The sequence below is a fragment of the Ceratotherium simum genome, chromosome 15 (genome assembly GCF_057802395.1).
Source record: "Ceratotherium simum simum isolate JZ-2026a chromosome 15, ASM5780239v1, whole genome shotgun sequence".
Taxonomy (NCBI): domain Eukaryota; kingdom Metazoa; phylum Chordata; class Mammalia; order Perissodactyla; family Rhinocerotidae; genus Ceratotherium; species Ceratotherium simum.
The window spans coordinates 53976270-53992509 of NC_141914.1; the positions used below are offsets into that span (position 1 = coordinate 53976270).

The 16240-nt window shown below is 34.2% G+C and overlaps 1 pseudogene; it reads right to left on the minus strand.

The window, feature by feature from the left end:
* Positions 1–4448: 4448 nt before the first annotated feature.
* On the minus strand, positions 4449–5107 carry LOC101391396 (large ribosomal subunit protein uL11 pseudogene; annotated as a pseudogene).
* Positions 5108–16240: the final 11133 nt, after the last annotated feature.

A 16240-nucleotide genomic window follows, 5' to 3' on the forward strand; every position in this document is an offset into this window, starting at 1 on the left:
CAACACTGTATCATATATTTGAAAGTTGCTAAGAAAGTCCCCATTTGAAAGTCCTCTTGAAAGTCCTCATTACAAGAAAAAAAATTGTAACTATCTTAGGGGATGAGTGTTAACTAAACTTATTGTGGTAATAAGTTTGCAATATATATACTTACGTAAAATCATGTTGTACGCTTAAAACTAATACAATATTATATGTCAATTACATCTCAATAAAACTGGAAAAACAGACTGATGCTACAAAGCAGTGAGAAAAGAATACTTGAAGGGACAAGGTCCCCAGGTAAAGGAAACCTTGTTCTTTCCTTCAGTAATTGGTTGAAATCTTTTCCTTTCCATAATTCTTCTATATATTTTTCAGCCCCCTTCTATGGTTGGTATGCCATCTCCTTTTTCTGCCAGTACAAATCTAATTATCAGCCAATTTAGCCCAGGTTGCATAATTAGGTGTTACAGGTCTTCCAAAAACCGTGCCTCAGTAGCTGATACTGCATCTGAGGCAGCTCTTTTAAAGAAAACCTATCCTCTTGAAGTTCTGTAGCCACAGAACTCACTTCTTGTTTTTCTCCACCTGATTGCTTTGACACCATCTCCCAGTACATCATCAGATTAAAGTAGGATTTCCAACATATAATATAATAAAAAGCTCTGATTACACAAACACATGATATAGCAATCCTATTACATTAATTATTTCCTTTCTGGTGTGTGTAGATCAGATTATATTTCACTTATCACACTGTTGTATCACTCATATCAAGTGATTCATAGTAAAGAGGTAGTAAGGAGATAACTTGCTTTTTAATGTAAAATGAGTGAAAATATAAACTGACTATTAAATCGGAAAGTGTATTTTTAAAGTGAGTCTTGCAATGAAATGGTAGGTAGTAACTACTTATCCATTACCGAAATGATTCCTTCAAAATAGAACAGCAGGAGGATTAAAATTCTGTGGATGGGATATTTATTTATAGCCATTATTCAGCAACTGACAATTTGTGACCTCATAAAAATGCTAACACCCATTTTCTCATTCATATGTAACCCCAGAAAAAATTAAATTGGCCCCAATAATAATTTATACAGGCCTTCAATACCCTACTTGTACTTTAATAGTATTTCATCAAAAAATCCTCATATTTGTCACTAAATGATATGCTGAAATTCACAACAATCTCATATTGAAATTTTACTTTTTATTTTTACTATAGTTATTTGATATGTCTGACCCTCAAAATACAAATAGCATAGACAAATAGGATTCTACAAATAGTGTGATATGTTAATTTTCACCAAGAATAATGTGTTACCTCGAGTTTGCTCATAAAATATTTTGTTAAATTTGAACCAAAGCTTTTTTTCTTCTTTTTAAATCAAATAATGCAGACCCAATGTTCTGATAAGATGTCTTTTCTCCGCAGAAACATTCAGGGTCCGCACTGTCTACCAAATAATTGCATAATTCAAACTTTGGTGTGGTAGGCTGAATAATGTATCCCTACCACCCCAGAGAGGTCCACGGTTTAATGTCCAGAATCTGTGAATATGCTACATTACACAGCAAGAGTGTTTTTACAGATGTGATCAAGGATGTTGAGATGGGGAGATTTTCCTGGATGGTATCTCAGAGGGCCCAATGTAACCACAAGAGTTCTTGAACATAGACGAGTGAGGCAAGAGAGTCAGAGTTGGAGAAGGAGATGTGACAATGGAAACACAGGGCGGAACGATGCCATTGCTGGAAGGGGGCCAGGACCCAAGGAATGCAGGAAGCCTCTAGAAGCCAGAAAAGGCAAGGAAACAAATTCTCCTTTAGAGCTGCCAGAAAGAATGCCACTTTGCCAACACCATTTGAACTTCTGACCTCAAGAAATATAATAAATTTCTGTTGTTTAAGCCAGCAAGTTGATAGTAATTTATTAGAGCAGCAATAGGAAACTAATACATCTGTCATTCAGACTGGACCACATCATGGCCCCAAGTAATCTTCTATTTACTTTTTCTCCCATTATAGTCCTCACCCTACACTTTAATTTGTTACAGTCGTCTTTATGTGATTATTTCCATGCTTCCATAGTTACAAGTCTCTGCAGGTGTTTCCTCTACCTGGAACATACTTTACCTTCAAAATCTTATCACACGGCCACTTGTTCCATGAAGCTATCTCACTTTGTGAACTCTAGACAGACATGTTTCCTTTGCTGGCCACCTTCTGAGTGCTTTGTTTCTTTCCCTTAATAATAAAGGATGAAAATGAGATAGAATTTATCTTTGTAACGCGTCCCTCCCTTACTCTCTACCAGGGCTCTCAAATTATAATATGCACAAATCACCTAGCCAAGGCTTCCGATTCAGTATTTCTAAGTGGGACTCAGAAATATGCACTTTTAGAAGCACCTCTCGGGATTCCCTTGATTTTTGGCCCATTGAGCTCTCTGAAAAAATCTACCCTCCTGTGTATAACATAAACTCTATCCCCACAGTCCTTGACACTATGCATGGACATAATAAGGATATTAATATAATTGTTTCCTAAATATAATATTGTTAATAATTAAGTTTCCTGATTTACGAAAACTATAGGAAGAGTTATGTTCCTTATTTTTGTCAGTGATAGTCTGCTTTTGCCATCTATGTACTAACAAATGTGAAAAGATATATAGTCTTGGACTAATAGGGTCTAAATTTATGTGTCACACACCAGCGCAGAACTGAGTATGTTCACCCCCAACACACGTTGTACCTCCAGGCACAGAGAAGGCCATCAGGAGCAACAGAGGCTCCAAGTGTTTGCAGGCTTCCCTGCTCTGGGTAGGGCGATTTTTAAGGCTTTTGTTTACCAGATCCTTAATTGGTTTGAGAGGAGGAGCTTCTATATGAAAGGATGACACTAAGTGCAGGAAGGACGCAGGCAGCAATCACTTCCAGTGAGGTCTGTTGAAAGCTCAAAGCTCAAAGTAAAATTATGGGACCACATTCATCGTTATCCCTTGAGTGCAATACTCTTGAATTCACCCATCGATTATAGTGTAAAGCAGGCTCCTTTTCTATGTCCTGAGAAAACTTATTTGAACACTTCAGGGCAGGCTCACGTAACTCCCTAGCCTCGAGCCATTTAATGGTCAAAATACATTCCAAGGTACAGTCCAAACTGCTTAATGTGGCATTGAAGCCGTCTGTCTAATTTATTCTTAGCTGCAATCTTAACTCTCTTAGTTCTTGCCCTTTTCTCCCCCAGCCTCCCTCACGGATTTAAATACATTCTAGTAAGCATTTTTAATTCACTAAATACATAAGACTTTCTGTTTCTATTTTGTTTTATAAATATCAGTATCTTCACCCACACTGTTCTTTTTCCTGTAATAACATTTCTCATGTCTCCCCACTTGCTTATTTGAAGGAAAAACTACCATTTTTCAAGACAGTGCAAATGACACTTTTTTATAAAGCTCTCAGGATCCTCTGTGGAAATTTAGAGCTCCCTTTTGTGGCCTACATTACCTGTACATAGTCCTATCACAGCTCCTGTAAAGTTCAGTTTCAATGCTTCTTTGCATGTCTGCCTCTCTCCATTGTCTTGAATGAGGCATCATTTCTCTTCAAACTCCTTGTAGTTAGAGTGCATCAATTAAATCTGAACCAAGATTTAGAACCTCCACATCAACAGAATGGGTGGGTTGATGGATCATTTGACTCTCTATTTGCATTAGTTAGTAAGGATAATAAATATTTATTTTTGGCTGAAATCAGAAAGAAAAAATAGAAGGTTTATATATGCCATTGAAAGAGAAAATAATGGAGCTCTAATGACATTGGTTTCCTACCAAATTTGGTAGACTTTGTTCTGAACTCTAGCGAAAGGAGAAGTTATAAAGGTGAGTGCCACCAAGCCAGTGAGTATTAGACACTAATGTTAATGTGACTCACCTTCTTTGAACTTATATGATGATTGACGGGTAAATATTTAGGTTATATGAAGATTCCACAGCCTATTCTTTTATGAGATTCATAGTAAATATTAATTTTAATATGTTAAATATATGATAGTTCCAATAGCATATGATAGTACCTTAAGGAGTTTCTCCTACACATACACAAATTGGTATTTAGCAAAGACTGAGAGGTCCTTGTATGCAGATTTCTGAAGATCGTTTTCTGAGTGGCTCCTTCCTCTCCAGAACTCAGACTCTGGTCTCTGGGTGCCTCAGTCTCCTTTAACTCTGCTTGCTGAATCCTCATCTCAGGGACACCACTATGCTCTGCTAGAGACCTTTATTCTTGAACTGTAATTCAGCATGTGCCATCGTCAGGCAGAGGAATCACGTGGCTTTCCTCGTTTGTTTATCTCCACAGAGATCATAGTCCCATGCTGTCTGTAGTTTGCGTTTGTTTGTTTGGCTGTCAAATGATCCTTTATTAAAATATTTGAATATTTTTCTTTGAGATTCTTAACTAGCTGGACATTCCGCTGCACCACTGTTGATGTCATCTCTGACGTCATGAGGATGGTGGCCATCAACACCATAGTCTACAGGGTGGGCAGTCCCCGGGATCTCTTCAATGGTTCCAGAGAGTTCTCTGGCTAAAAATCAACAATGCATCTTTCCGGCAATATTGACAATCTTGTCAAAACTGATATTTCCACTGTGCTTAATTTTTTTGGCTTCTTTCTGTCTCTGGGTGGTTCCTTGAGGGCTTTGATGATCATGGCAGAGGGAGGAGGTACCATCTCAATCTGGGCCTGTCTGTTCTGAATGGTCAGTTTCACTGACATTGTCAGTTACCTTGGCAATGTCATCGTCAACATGTTTTGGATACAGACCCAGGCAGCTGGTCTTGTGGGCCAGAGAAGACATGGCACTGAGTTCCCCACCATTGCCCCTCAGGTATGTGACTCGGAGCTCCTTGGGTGGAACTTGGGTGACGTGTTGGAGACAGCTGGTGTGGATGAACCCAGATGTGGGATGACTGAAGAAAACTGTACCTTGGCCTCTGAGCTGAAACCCTTCTGTAGTTTTTCAATATTTAAAACCAGTTCTTTGATGTATATTAACAAGGTTTCTAATTATTTGTGGAGATAAGGCAAGTCTATAGCTTATTACTCCATCATGGCTAGAACCAGAAGCCTGGCAGATTCTTAAAATTTAATATTCCTCCCAATGATTCAGCAATTCTACCCCTAGTTATTTATCCAAGAGAAATGGAAATATATTTCCATTAAAATACGTGTATAAGAATTTTCATAGAAGCTTCATTCAAAATAGCCAAAAATAGTAAATAGCCAAATGGCATGAGTGAATAAACACATTTTAGATTATTCATAGTACATGGCAATAAAAATGGACTAATTACTGATATATAGAAGAATCTTGTTGACAGTAAGTAGAGCAAAGAGGTCAGGTACGAAAGATTTCATGCTATAATATTCTACCTATATGAAGTTAAAAATGAAGCATAATTAATCTATGAGATCATATTATCATAACTGCCTTAGTAACATTTGGGATTGACTTGAAACAAATGTAAAGAAACATTTTAGAGTCACTGAGATTTTCCATATCTTCATCGGCATGCAGATTGCTTGAGGGTATAAATTTGTTAAAACTCTTCACACTATATGTTTAAGATGTGTGGATGTGTGCTACGTAAATTTGACCTTGAAAACATGTAAATAAATGCATTTGTGTGTGTGTGTGTGCTTAATAAATAATGGATGTTGATATAACTCATCTTTGTTTATCTATATGGAGCTCCTGGAGTGGGGAAGTTCTGTGAAACTAATTGCAGGAGTAAGGCCATGGAGGGGCTTTGGTTTTGGAGTATAAGACTACTTACAGGTGGCATTATAAAAGAGTAAAGAATTACAACGTAGTGCTGAGAGGTTGCACTTTGTGATCTGGTGAACTGCCTTAACCCAGAATGAAGCATTCTGCTCAATATGGACAAATGAGCTCTTTGTTTCTGGAATACAAGTGCATTCTGTTGGGTATTTTGAACAAATACTGTTCCTTTGCTAGAACAAGCAGACTGTTTCAGACTTCTAGGAGATACATGCAGTTCATCTGTTACTTGATTTCAGAAGTTGATAAGGACTCCTGTAGCAAGAACTATTTGAGCTTTGCTAGCCTGAAATTTCTAAATAACCACATTAATTGTAAGCTAGAAAGAGTGTGAGTAACAAGATTAAATTGAACTGTAATAGTCATGGGATGTGCTGAATGTTCTAAGCTATCTCAGCCCAGCCTGATGGAGACAAGGTAGAAGGAATAGACTGAAGTCAAGGATTTTGATTTTGATTAGACATTTGTGCTTCATGTTAAAGAAGTGAATTAAAAAAAGTTTACTAAAAATGGAATTCACCTACCTTAGGCTATGTATACATGCTCATTACCATTTGATGTATTGATTTAATCAAATTAGTCAATTATCTTTCCAAAAGATAACCTTGTTATTTGTTAGTTATATTGAGTTTTCTGCTTTTTGTTAACTGATCTTATTTTCATACAGAAATATCATGCTTTAATGAAAATGTTGAATGACATTTTTCATCATCATAACAGATTTACTTATACCTTATTCTCATCTCTTCTGAAACTATGTTCTTCTTTTTAAGCTCCATTTTAAATGAATTATCAGATTCTTAGAAATATCCAGGATATGAATTTTGAATTGATTTAGGTATAAAGGACTATAACTTTATTAATATATGATCTGGAAAATCAGAGTACAGTTTGTGAAAGATAAAAATAGAATGCATAATAAACACGTATACACAAATTATTTTGTTGGAAACTACCACAACATTAAATATAAAATAACAAATACCCATCTGTGAAATTACCAGTCATATAAAAGCTACTTCTCAAGGTCCAAAGAAATAATATATCTGAAACTTTTGAAAATAACAACTTTCTCTCTTATGATTTACTAAGTATCCTGGATCTACAAAAGTGATTTGCCACATTTTGGTTGTGGCACTTCTTATAATATTCTGCATTTCGTTTAAAATGCTTACAATTCTACTTGTGTTTCTGTCTTATTTTTTCCCCAACATTGTAAACTCTGAGATATTTAGCTTTATATTCACATTATCATCCAACACAATGTTTTGAACACTGCAAGACATCATTTAACATGTTTAATTAAAATGTAGCCCAAAATACTTAGCACAGAATATGCCAATATGCAAAACACAAAACAGAATGTTTCCCAGCCTTCAAGTGTTTTTAAGATTTGACCTTGATCTTCGGCAAAAATCTTGAGCTTGAGAGAAGTAGGGGGAGGATTTGGTTACTGTAATTTTCTCTCTTAATGAAAATTAAAATATAAATGTAATATTCCTTAATTTTTATCCTTATTTTTCTTTATATTCTTTCAGATCTATTCTTTTTTTGCCTGCAAGCTAGTAATGCCACAGGTGTGATTTTTTTCTTGGCCCCCAACACCACAGTGAAATTCTGTTCAATTCTTTGATCACTTGAGGATGGACTTACCCAATTCAAAGCAATTTATCAATGTAAACCACACAAAGAAACATATATATTGACATTTACATAGGAAAATTATCTATAAATATTTCACAATATTTTTATAACTACTGAGTGTCAGTAAACACTCCTTTCAATGGTCAAAACAGCTAAATATCATCTTAATATCATCTTCTATTACATCTGATTATATGCATTTTCTATCGAAGTGGGATTACCTATATAACCTACCTATTTATTTTTATTTGCACATTCTTTGCAAGGTACTGATTATGAATCTGCTTATGCAATGCATTCAAACATAGTTGAATTAATTCTATGAAGTAAGATGACTTTAAAATGTCATTTCAAAATAGCTGTTTTACTGAAAACTGGATAAATGGGCTTTTATAACCCAATATAGACAAAGCTTTATCTATAAAATATACAAAAATTAATTGATTAATGACAAAAAATAGTGCTTTTTAAATCAAGTTTAAAAATGGTTCTTTGGTGTTCAATATAGACAGAGAAAGAGCTTTTCTAGACTATTTCTCTGTGGACTCAAACATATACGCAAGTGCTGTCTACTTTGAATAGATGCATATTCTCTCTTTTTTGATTGTTTTAGTGTCTATTTTTTTCATAATTTTTAAAATTATTTGGTTGTGCTTTATTGCCTTATATTCTACAGAAATAGGCTAATAGCTATGCATGAATATCTGATTTTATAAATACATTTTAAATCTCATTAAATATTCTTTAAGATTTACCCTTCTAAACTACATAATTGCAATACATTTGAGTTTTCTCAAAGGCCTTGTTTTAAACCTTTTAGTGACTTGGTAATTTTTTTACTTGCCTCTAAACTTCTCCATCTTTTGCAAAGTTCCCTATACAAAAGACTGTCTTCTAGTTCCCCAAATCCCAAAGCCTTTAAGGATTATGGAAAAAATGCTATCCATAGCTTGCCAAGAATTAGGGCACTGGTAAACATCTTGCGCTTTGTGTCGGGACTATAATGAGCTGTATTCTAGAATTAAGGGTGAACTAAAAATAAACAAGATCTTACATGGATTGCAGTTTGGCTTAAACACACGTGAGAGGCCCTAAGATATTCAGTCCCAAATTGTTTTGTGGAGAAACAGGATTGCGTGTATTAGTAGGTGAGTCTCAGTAGCAGATGAAAATCAGGGAAGAATTATTAGGAATATGATGTAATGAATCTAGGCCTCAGTTTACTTCTACAAAAAAATTTTATAAACAAAGACAAGCACACAATAAAAGGTAATCAGGGACACTATAACAATAATATCATAACTGAGAAGCATAAGAAACATCAGAAAATAGAATAACATGGAGTCCAGATATTGCTATTATTAGATACAGATTTTAAAAGGACTTTATTATGCTCAGGAAGGTGATAAAAGGAATGATGGAAATCTTAGCAAAGCACTAAGAACTATAGCTTACTAAAGAAAAAACTATCAAATCTAATCATAGAACTGAGAAATAGAAAATAATTGAAGTTAATAAATCAATGGACATGTTTAACTGCAGATTAAACACAGCTAAAGAAAAGATTAGTGAACTGGTAATCAGGTAAAAAAAATTCCAGAAATCAGTTGAAGACGCCAAATGATGGAAAATATATGTACAAGGCTAAAGTACATCTAGGAAACAGTCAGAAGATCTGAAATATTTTTAATTGGATTTCCAGAAAGAGAGGAGAAGGAAAATTGGAATAAGAAATAAGGAAATAAGGGCTGAAAGTATTTTAAAAGTGATGCAACACTTCATTCTACACATTCCAGTGAAAAAGTAAATCTCAATCACAATGAATCCAATGAAATTTACATCAGAGTGCAGGAAAACAAAGGTAAATAGAATATTATAAAATAATCTGGAAAAACATGATCATTTCCAAAAAAGCAATGTAGATATAATTTCTTAATTAACCTATGTTTTTGTGTATAACTAGAAAAATGTAGATAATCTATAAATTCAAAATAAAATGGCTTTTATAATTAATTGATTTTTTGAAATAAATTGAATATTTTTGATTAAAAATAACCTTTTTTACAAAAATATTTTCAAAAATTATTTTGGAATAAAATATGTTATTATGAAAATGCCAAAAATATTCATTATAATAGAACATACTGTTACCCTAGAGTATTATATTAGTTTTATGTTGCTGCTGTTAAAAAAAAATACTGCAAACTTAGTGGCTTGAAACAACACAAATTTAGTATCTTACAGGTCTGGAGGTCAAAAGTCCTGTATAAATCTTACAGAGCTAAAACCTAGATGTCTGGAGGGCTACGTTCCTTACTGGAGGCTCTATGGGAGAATCTATTTTCATGCTGTTCCTTGGCTCTTGGCCATATTCCTCCATCTTGCAAGTCATCCACAGAGGGACGAATCCTTCTCACATTTCATCACTAACCTCTCCTTCTGGCTCCCTCTTCCAGTTGGTAAGTATGCTTATAATTTCATTGTGGCCGTCTGGCTAATTCACTGTTATCCATCTATTTTAAAGTCAGCTGATTGGTAACCTTAGTTCCGTCTGCAACCTTAATTCTCGTTTTCAATGTAACCTCACATATCTACAGGTTCTGATGATTAGGATGTAGACATCTTTGAGGGGGTCGTTATTCTGCCTACCACAAGTATTTTTTTTATCTTTTTCCTCGATTTTTTTCAAAAATAGACAAGACACCACAGTGTCAGTTCCCTATTTCATTATTTATTGTTTTCAATCTCAAGATTGCTATAAATGTCAACTTGATATTTTCTCTTTCCATTAAATAATAATTCATCTTATTTGGCTCCCCTTGAACATGGGGATGTGAATGTCAACAATTCTCATGGAAATCCCAGTCCCATAAGCTTACAATTGGCAATCAAATCAGCCGTTAGGCAGCAGAACAAATTTTTAGAAATTTTAGTTCACACGTTATCTTGGGTATTGATATCCTTTCTATGTCCTGGCCTATTGCACCTACCTTCTGTACCATTGATCATCTTGGCTGCTTTTTTTTCTATATTCATTCCCATTTTTTTCACATTCATTTAAAAAATTTTGAGAGGAGAGAAACCTTTTTATAGCAGTATGAAATACACAGTTAGGGCCCGCCCGGTGGTGTAGCAGTTAAGTTTGGGCATTCCAATTCAGCGCCCGGGTTCACCAGTTTGGATCCTGGGCACGGACCTACTCACCACTCATCAAGCCATGCTGAGGAGGTGTCCCACATAGAAGAACTAGAAGACCATACAACTAGGATATACCACTATGTACTGGGGCTTTGGGAAGAAAAAGGAAAAAGAGAAAGATTGGCAACAGATGTTAGCTCAAGGCCAATCTTCCTCAAAAAAAAAAAAAAAGAAAGAAAGAAATATACAGTTAGATGAATATGTGACTTCAGCTCCTTGAATGAAAAGCTCACTGTTATAGAGATGTAGTCATGAAGGACTATGATTCTCAATTAAGACAGAATCTTTTTCACGTTCCAGCCTGGTTTTTACTAGCTCTGTCACCTCTAAAAAAATATTAAACCCTTTTAATAATAATAAAAGGAGCTTCAGATTCCTTTTCTGAGATACAGGGTTAATAATTTACCTTTATTTCTAAGGCTTAAATGATGTAATGTCTGTAAAATGCTTAGCATATTGCCTGGCCTTGAGTAAAGGCTGAATAAATGTGTTTTATTTTGAATATTGTATTTATATAGGACAATAGAAGAACAGCACTATAGGACAGTGATCCTCAGCAACTGTTACACTGCAGTACACAGCATGTGCAATCTTCTAAATGAACACTTGGCCTTTATTTTACGTTGTGGGATTACATGAAATTCCACATTGTAAATAATTATAGCTTTCTACAACATAATCTTAGAAACCCAGCAGTATATTACAGGTCTTGGTTTAGAAATTCTGTGTAGGGAATACTTGAAGCTGGCTAAAGCGTAAGTTCTAACTAACGTGGAGTACTATATACATGAAAAGAGTGCTTGGGAATAAGATTGAAAATAAACTGAGACATAGCTGAGAATTGAATGTATTGTATAGTATTCAATAAAGAGCATTGCGTAGAGGAAAATTAGAAGTTAGCATATTTTTTTTGGTAGCTTACTATTAGAAAAAGGAAATGATACAAATATATATAAAAATTGTCAAAGGGCTGGCCTTGTCTCACAAGCTGTTAAGTGCGCACACTCCATTTCGTCGGCCCGGGGTTTGCAGGTTCAGATCCCGAGCGTGCACCGACACACTGCTTGTTAAGCCATGCTGTGTCAGCGTCCCATGTAAAGTAGAGGAAGATGGGCATGGCTGTTAGCTCAGGGCCAATCTTCCTCAAGAAAAAAGGGGAGGATTGGCAACAGATGTTAGCTCAGGGCTAGTCCTCCTCACAAAAAATAATTGTCGAAAGCCCGTGTGCTTTAACTTAAAATTCAAAGGTAAAAAATTATTAGCAGTGTTTCTATTTAGGTGGAGAAATATTTCTGCATATTTTTTATAAACTACAATTTTCTATAATTAGCATGTATTACTTCTATAACAAGAATAAAATATATTTAGATGCTATTGAAAAATTCATTAAGTAATTTGTATAATATTAAGCTTTTTAAGATGAACTAAATAATTAAGGGGAGAGTAAAATGAATAGAACAATTGAAATCATGTAAGTTTGACATTTGTCTACTCAGCAACTGTTCATAGTATGCCTAGTGTATACCATGTACAGTTTAGTATGAAAAAGAATATAATTGAATACTGAGTTGAACTTTAAAGGATAGGAACATTTAATTATAGCATAAACTATCAACACTGTATACTTAGAGGTGTGAAATAATTTAATAAACAAAAATTTTGCATGTTTATCCCAACTGAACATAGAAGTAGAGAAAGAATATTATTAGGCAATGAATAAATATGCTAAAACGCTGTGATATAGATCATTCTTTCCATTTACATATCTTTCATTGACTCTATGACAAAGACTGAATAGGATAAAAAAAGCATTTATGATTTCAAATTGTTGCAATTGTTATAGATAGAAAACTTGTATTCCTTCCCAGATTTTCCAACTGTTTTCTTTATTTTTTCCATTGACAATAACTTTGTAATAATGTGATTTTCAAAGATAGAATGTAATGTCTTCACAGATGTTGAGTTTTTATCACTCAATGTATTCATTGGGATGATCATTTGGCAAAAATAATGTATAGAAGATATAATCATCAGGTCACATCTGGACTAAATGGCTTTAAATGTGGCTCATAACATAGCTACATTATAAATATAATTTTATTAAATGTTAATTAATATATGTTTTATATTTCAGAAACCTAAAGTTTTGTCAAACTTTTTCCTATTTTCCTATTGTAATGTTTTTCTTCTGTGAAAATGGAAATTCCTATGTTTCAAGTTTCTAAGGATTATGCTCTTGTACATTATCTTGCATCACATTTTTATAAAGGAACTAATGTTTACCTTCAAAAATTTCAACGATATAATTCTCAGTGATAGTTTATTTTCATCTCTGATGATAAGAGGTTCTCCCTGAAATATCACCAGCATGAAAAGGTAAATGTTGACGGTGGTGAGAAACTTTTATATGCCCCTTGTTGAAATGAAAAAGTATAACATATAGTTGTTTCTTCCAACTCTGTCTCAGAATAGTTTCAAAATTTTATTATAATCCATAAAAAAAACCTGCAGGGAAATCCATGTGCTACACTGAGTTGTAGCGTACCTCATCACTTAACTTCAGTGGAGCCGCTTTATTAAGAAATAGTTTCTTTTATACTTCATGTTTTAAATGATATTATGTATTGAAATATGTAGGAATGTTTAAAATAATGTTATCAAAAATCTAAAATATAATTTTTTCAAAATAGCATCTAAGGGAAATCCAAAGATTGAAATATTGATTAAATAAATTTGGCTTTCTTATTGGTATAATACAATAAACCAACAGAAATTTTTCTCATTATGTCGATGGACAATCATAAATTTCCATAAAATGTATTTGGGTCTTGAAAAACTGACTACAATTTTCACAATAAAAACAGTGTGTTTTTAATCATGTACATTATATTTTATTACTTTCATTCAGACGTTTTTAAATTATTAGTCATTAAAACATTTGAAGTACAATACATGTTTGTTTGACAAAAGGTATAAATTGACCATGTTGGGTATGGGTCCCATTTTCTATGCTTTCCTTTCCTGGTGGATTTTCTCTCAATAAAACTCAAGGCTAAATCATCTGCTCACGGAATATTTAGCCACATTATTTCTTGCATTTCCTCATCACCCCCACTTCAAATGTGCTTGTGATAAGTATTGTAGTTTATGTAACTTTTTAAATTTCTGTGGATGCTGAAAAGTGGAATTAGGCTCAAAAAAATAAATTGCTAAACAAAAATCTATACTTAATGTGGATAAAAAAATAAAAATAGAATAATAATAAAAAAGTTAGTTTTTTTTAAGCATAGGAATAAAAAGGAATAAGGAGAAAAGAATAAAAGGACATTGAAACATTCATTTAACCAGGTCCATTCATTGGGATGATCAGTTGGCAGGAACAATGTATAGAAATACATTTGGGATCTGACTAGAAATATATCTTTCTATTAATTCAGATTCTAATTCTAATCAATTTTATTGCTTATTACCTGCCTTAATTTATACTTATGATACATTTGGAGTCGGAGCATCCATTTAACTTGTAGGAATTTAATTATATTAGGTAAGGTACTCTCTTTTCATTATTCTGCTAGTGGTTCTAACAATGCAGACTCAATGGTGCTTGCAAAGGAGACAGGAGGAAAATCGCTTGATAAAAACACCTTGGTCTTCTGTTCTGTTCCTGTGACTGCTTGCCTTCTTTCTTCCTTTCCTTCCCTCCTTCCTTCCTTCCTTCCTGCCTGATTGCATTACAAATCTCAGTGATACAGTAATAATTTGACACTGTTTCAAGCGTTACTTGTATCACTTCCTTGCATGAAAAGATATTTTTAAAGATGAAAAACATAAAATCTCATTACAGGTGAGCATTAACAGATGAACTTTTGCAATAGATTTTGATATAGGAAACACTAACATGGAACCCTAATTAAGCAAAATATTATCCCCTCAAAATACTCCCATTCTTCTCATTAGTAGACCTGTAGGACAATATTTTAATCAGCTATTATTTTGTTATTATTCTTGTTGTGTACTGAATTTGTATCTTCAAAATTCATATGTTGAAGCCCTAACTCTCAGTGTATTTAGAAATAGAGCCTTTAAAGATGTAATTAAGATTAAATATGGTCATAAGGGTAGGGCTCTAATCTGTCCCTAGAAGTAGAAAAGACATTATGGATGTGCCAGCACAGAAAAAAGACCATGCGAGGACACAGCAAAAAAGTGGCCAGCCACAAGTCAGAGAGAAGACTCAGGAGAAATCAAACTTGCCAGCACCTTGATCTTGGACTTCTGGCCTTCAGCACTATGAGAAAATAAATTTCTGTTGTTTAAGCCACCCAGTCTGTGGCATTTGTTATGGAAGCCCAAACTGACTAGTACAATTATGTTTTTGAATTTCAACAATAAAGTTTGTGAAAATTTGTTTATCTATATATATTATATATATATATAAGTACCTACATAGTAGTATCCATTTTGCCTCTTGGCTTTAAAAGCCTAAAACTTTTACTGTCTGGTCATTAACAAAGTAAATCTACAAACTCCCCCTTAAAGTAACACTTCTTTCCTATGAACTTTCATAAGGATTTATCATCCCTTTTATTTTTATTTTTTTTAATGTTTTGTTTATTGCAGTAATGTTGGTTTATAACATTGTATAAATTTCAGGTGTACATCATTATACTTCTATTCTGCATAGATTACATCATGTTCACCACCCAAATACTAATTACAACCCATCACCACACACATGTGCCGAATTATCCCTTTCGCCTTCCTCCCTCCCCCCTTCCCCTCTGGTAACCACCAATCCAATCTCTGTCTCTGTCTCTATGTGTTATCATCCCTTTTAAATGACATTTACCACAATTTACATTTTACTCCTTACTGTTTCTATATTCATTTTATCACTTCTATTTAACAGAAGACAACCTCTCCCTCTATGGGTCCAAAGCTGTTTGCAGCAGGAGCTTAATAACTGATTATGAATTGAGGTCTTTAGGAGCTGAGGGCAGTACCCAGCTGACAGCCTGCAAAAGAAAGGGGCCTCAGTCCCATGGCTACAGGCATCTTGATTCCATCAATGACCTGGGTGAGTGTGGGAGCTGATTCTTCCCAGAGACTCCCAGTAAGAGCCCAGACTGGCTGACACCTTGATTTGGGCCTTCTGAAATCTGGAGCAGAGAAACTAGTCAAGCTAACCAGGACTTTTCACCTGTAGACTGAACTGTGAGATATTAAATTTGTGTTGTTTTAAGTTGCTAAATTTGTGATATTTGTTAGGCAGAAATAGAAGAAAAGTAATACAAGTGGATGCTGGTATTGCCAGCCTGATCTGTCTATGATAAAGCTCCCATCCATCTCTCTCCTGAAGGTTCCAGAAGCCATTGATGATTGTTGCTTAGATATATTGCTGTCATCAGGGATTACGAAATGGTGATTTTTCTAATTCTATCATTCTGCCTGCATTTATTAGTGGGAATTCTTCCCTAAAGAAGAAACTTTATTTATCAATAATTTAGTTATCCTGAAATAAATTTTGTACATGAAAAGCAGGCTAAATGCCTGATTTC